Below are 5,404 nucleotides of genomic sequence, written 5' to 3'. Positions count from 1 at the left end.
AAAGTGTTTTATAGTGATCATTATTGTTGTAAATTTCACATAATCATAAACTGCAGCAAGATAAATAAAGAAATAAAGACATCTATATTAAACTAGAAACAGAGGAGGAGTTGTACTCATCAGGTAACCAATAATACAGTCTGGACATCTGTATGAAGTGCAAACCTTGACTCATGTGAGTTTTGGGTCCTTAAAGGAACATTAGTGGATTCTCCATCAGTCGGGTAGAACTGAAGAAGCCTCTGTGATGAAACATCTTCTATTGAAGCACTTAGACACTTCCCAGGTGATGTATTTGTGTCTGACTGTATCTGAATGATGAGTTTGGACCGTGAATGTCCCGTCTCATGTTTCTGAACTAGAAACCACATCACACAGCGACTGTGTGTCATCAGCTATTGTTGCTACCCATTAGCAGTGAGTAGCATCGTGCTGATGGATGATAAGAACGCACCACTGCATCGTGTTGTTCGACCCTCGTCGCCCTGACACACTCCTCTGTTGTCCACTTGTTTCCCTTCTACATTATCCTCTTTGGTCCTCCTTCATCGTCTTTTTCTGTCATCTTCCACTCTTCCTCCGTATCCTCTCAGCGTCTCTTAACAACAGCACCGTATTTCAGCTCCTCTTTCCCAAAATTACTCTAAATATACTCTCCATAACAAAACACTTCAGACCCAACAATAGTCTCAGATAGAAGCTGGTTTGACTGGATAAAACAGCCAAACAGTGTTAAAACCAGTTTACATCCACTGTATAAAAACACACAGAACCTTTATTTTCACTGTCTGACATTAAATCAGACTAAACGTTTCCTGTTTCAGGTCAGTCAGGATCACCAACATTATTTCTATTTACTAAATGCCAGAATAATGAGAGAGAGAAATTCTTTTATAACTTTCTTCAAAGTCAGAAGTTTCCATCCATCTCCTCAGTATCTGGTAGCGTTGCCTTTAAACTCTATGACTTGGGTCAAACGTTCTGGGTTTCCTTCCACAAGCTTCTCACAATAGTCTGATGAGTTCTGGCCCATTCCTCCTGACAGAACTGGTGGAACTGAGTCAGGTTTGTAAGCCGCCGTGCTCCACACACCTTTTCAGTTCTGAACACTAATGTTCTCCAGGACTGAGATCAGGGCTTTGTGATGGCCACTCCACTACACTGACTTTGAAGCCTCTTTGTAACTAATCTGGCGCTATGCTGAGGGTCATTGTCCATCTGAAGACCCATTTAAAGCTTTAACTTCCTGCTGATGTCTTGAGATGTTGCTTCAATATTTCCACATAATGTTCTTTTCTTCATGATGTCATGTATTCTGTGAAGTGAACCAGTCCCTCCACAGCATGATGCTGCCACCCCCGTGCTCCACAGTTGGGATGGTGTTCTCAGGCTTTTTCCTTCCAAATGTAACGATGGTCATTAAGGCCAAACAGTTCAGGTTTAGTTCCATCAGACCACAGGACATGTCTTCAGAAATTAAGCTCTTTGTCTCTGTGTACATTCACAAACTGTAATCTGCTTTTTCTTATGTTTCTTCTGGAGTGATGTCTTCTTCCTCTCTAGCATCCTTCCAGTCCATGTCAGTACAGGACTGGTCTCACTGTGGATAATGACTCTCTGACCAGCTTCAGCAGCATCTTCTCAGGTCTTTAGCTTTTGTTCTGGGGTCGATACACACATTTCAACCAAAACACTTCATCTCTGGGACACAGAACCGTCTCCTTCCTGAGCGCTATGATGGCTGGACGTTCCCATGGTGGTTATACTTGATATAACTGTCTGAACAGAAGAACGTGGAACCATCAGGCATCTGGAAATTGTACCCAAGGATGAACCAGACTTGTGGAGGTCCACGGTTCTCTTCCTCATATCTTGGCTGATTTCTTTACATGTTCCATGTTGTCACAAAAGGCAGCAGTGTGTTTGAGGTGTGCCTTAAAATACATCCACAGGTGTGCCTCCAATTAACGCAGATGGTGTCAATGAACCTATCAAAAGCTTCCAAAGCCATGACATCATCATCTGGGCTTTACCAAATTACAGTCGTGACTCGATAATCCGACTTTTAACAACCTGATAACCTTGCTATCCGACAGGTTTTTAGGAAAAACTAACAGAACACAGAAAAAACAGTCCTAACATACCGACAGCCTTGGATTCCGACTCCAACATGACACTTTATGTCACAAATAAGGATAACGTTGTATTATCTGACTTAACAATCCGACAGGTTTACTTACCTCTGATGTTATCCGACGGGCCCGTGCACAAGCGCACCGGTCAATTAGATGTGAAATCCAGCGATGCGTAGTGTTCTAACTAGTCCCACTCATTGAGTGAGTTTGCCAACTAATGAAGTCGGTTTGCATCAGTTTGTTACAAAACAAGTTTTCACCAGAAGTCACAAACCTCGTCATGCACTGTCATGGAGCGACAGACCAGCGAAAACAGACAGAGGCAACAGTAGCAGTGAAAAAAGCTCTGTCAGTACAAGCTAGAGCATCCGAAGTGTTCCCAGGACAGATTGGTACAGTTCATAAAAGACACCTATTCTGTGACAATCAGCTGATCAATATCATACACGTAGATAGTTTATTACAACAACTATAAACAATAAATATTAACAACAAATGATCCTTCCAGCATCAAGCCCTCCTCGTATCTGGACCTCCGTCTTGACAATCCGACAGCCTTGCTATCCGACATAAAAGAAGGTTTTACATTTAGTGTCAGATTATCGAGTCACCACTGTAGTTTGACGACACAGTCGTCTTAGTGGATGTGAACTTCTGACTTTGAAGAAAGTAGTAAAAAATTCTCTCTCTCATTATTCTGGTGTTTAACAAATATAAATAGTTTTGGTGATCCCAACTGAGGGCTGCAAGGTGGCGCAGGTGGTTAGCACTGTTGCCTCGCAGCAAGAAGGTCGCCGGTTCGCGTCTGAATCTTTCTACGTGGAGTTTGCATGTTCTCCCCGTGCAACGTGGGTTCTCTCCAGGTTCTCCGGCTTCCTCACACAGTCCAAAAACCTGTTGAGGTTACTTGGTGATTCTAAATTGTCCGTAGGTGTGAATGTGAGTGTGCTTGGTTGTCTGTCTCTAAGTGTGGCCCTGTGATGGACTGGTGACCTGTCCAGGTGAATCTGCCTTCACCCTGAGTCGGCTCGGATAGACTCCAGCCCCCCATGACCCTAGTGAGGATTAAGTGGTGGATAGATAATGGATGGATGGATCCTAACTGACGTAAAACAAGAAAAGTTTAGTCTGATTTAATGTCAGACAATGAGAAAAAAAAAGGTTTTATGTCTTTCTATACAGTGTATGGAAACTTCTGGTTTCAACTTGGAGACGATGGAGAAGACAGACGGTGTAAGGGACACGTAGAAGAAGATACCTGTCACCAGGTACTGATAAAAGTCCTGAGATCTCTCCATAGAAAGACAACACCTCTGGTCATGTTGGTCTCTGGCTGTTAATGAGTTCCTGACTGTACTCTAATGATGAGCTGGGACAGTGAGTGACGTTTCAACCATTTTCATTTGACCCGTCTCCTGTTTCGTGTCTCTATGAACTAGAAACCACAGCGCGTCTCGTCTATTGTTGCTTCCCATCAGCAGTGAGTAACACTGTACTTGATTGACGATATGTAACGCGCCGATGCGTCGCTTTGTTCGTTCGTGTCACCTCATGCTTCGTGACGTCCCTCCTCGCCTCGACAGCTCTTTTGTTATCCACCTGTTTCCTTTCTTGCATCATCTGTTTCCCTCCTTTTTCACCTTTTCCCACCATCTCCCACTTATTTCCTCCATCCTCTCACGTTGCTCTATTTTCCCCCCCAAAATTACAGCTGTTTCTAAATATACTCGGCGTAACAACTCGGTGATGGACTTTGTTACCCGAGTCGACAGGTGCATGTGGGAGGAGCCTCGTCGCTGTGGAGATGCTGCACGTGGGTGGAGCTGCAGGGCGATTGGCCTGTTGTCCGGCCTCGTCATGTCAGCATGTATAAAAGGAAGAAACTCACACAGAGATGTTTATTTCCCTCACTGCAGAGCTTCAACACTCATCCATGGCTGCTGTTGTTCCGGTGAGTATCCAACAGTGTGTTTGTGTTTCTGCATCTACGAGTTAAACCTCAGAAACTGCTGCGTTTTTAATATTTTATGGGTTCCAATCCTGCAAAAGTCTTCAGTCGGTCAACTTTAAGGCTGTGTTTGAGACAGATATGATGTCAGGTGTTCATTCCTCCATACATGACAGCTCAGCAGATCAGCTTTTGTTTGTTTGCGTGTCGTCTTGTGTGTACGAGTGAACAGCTGTTGTGAGGCGAAGCGATCAAGTGTCGCTGCCGTAAACCGATCCGCCGAGGCCGAGTCCTCCCCCCCCGTGAGATCGATCCTCGGCATGTTCGTGAGACTCGGGTTTCTGATGGAGAGGGTGATTAAGTCTGCAACAGGAAGACGGCAGCTAATTAAAACAGTGTGTGTGTGTGTTCCCGTGTGTGTGGTTGTGTATCAGCGCGCAACAACTGAAGTGTGAAGTGTAGCCGCTCACATGGCCTCATTCTGTTCCTGCAGCTTCAGCCACAGCATCCATTATGCTCCAGTAGATTAACAGGCCGCCGGGATAATAATAGCCAGCTGCAATTAGATGGTTATCAGTGTTTCCCATGATGCATCTGGGCCAACGATTTGTTAGGTAACAGAGTGTGCAGCAGTGTAATAACAGGGCACATCATCACGCAGCAATGTGTTGATCCAGGCGGTGGATTGTGATGAACTCTCACAGCCAAGTTCTGCTTGTCCAAAACCCTGGAGCGCCACGTGAGGCTTGTTTGAGTTCTTGAGACTTTGACATCATCAGTGTGATATTTATTGTCCTGAAAAACACACACAGTGCACAGATAACCCACCATTTATCTGTAATTCATGCACTGAAAATGCTGAACATAGCAAAATAAATACAAATTAAAACTTGTATATGGAAAGTTGATATTTAAGTTTTTGTTTTATTTGTCAGAGGTTTCGATAAACGCTACATTTTTCAAAAAAATTAGAATTTTCTGGCAATTATTTCATGGTTCAGGCTTTACAGGGTTGAATATCAAAACATCTGACGGTTGATTTGAAGCCAGAAATACAAGTGACATCAGCTTGATTTAGGTAGTTCAGAACATTATTGATCATTTTACATTTCTGCCCTGTGAGAGGATTTTTTTAACTTCTATAATTGTAAAAGAATGAATGACTATCTTTAGAATCCAGTTTTATACAGATATTATTTACAGTTTTGTAAGTTTTGTATTGTTATTTTCAGTATTTTTTTACATAGTATCTGTAATTTAACAAAATAGTGAAAGTATATGTGAATTATTTAAAACATTTCAACCCTGAATGTACTTTTTT

The sequence above is a fragment of the Stegastes partitus genome, unplaced genomic scaffold (assembly GCF_000690725.1).
Source record: "Stegastes partitus isolate 25-593 unplaced genomic scaffold, Stegastes_partitus-1.0.2 Scaffold458, whole genome shotgun sequence".
Classification (NCBI taxonomy): Eukaryota; Metazoa; Chordata; class Actinopteri; family Pomacentridae; genus Stegastes; species Stegastes partitus.
This window is presented reverse-complemented; position numbering follows the sequence as displayed.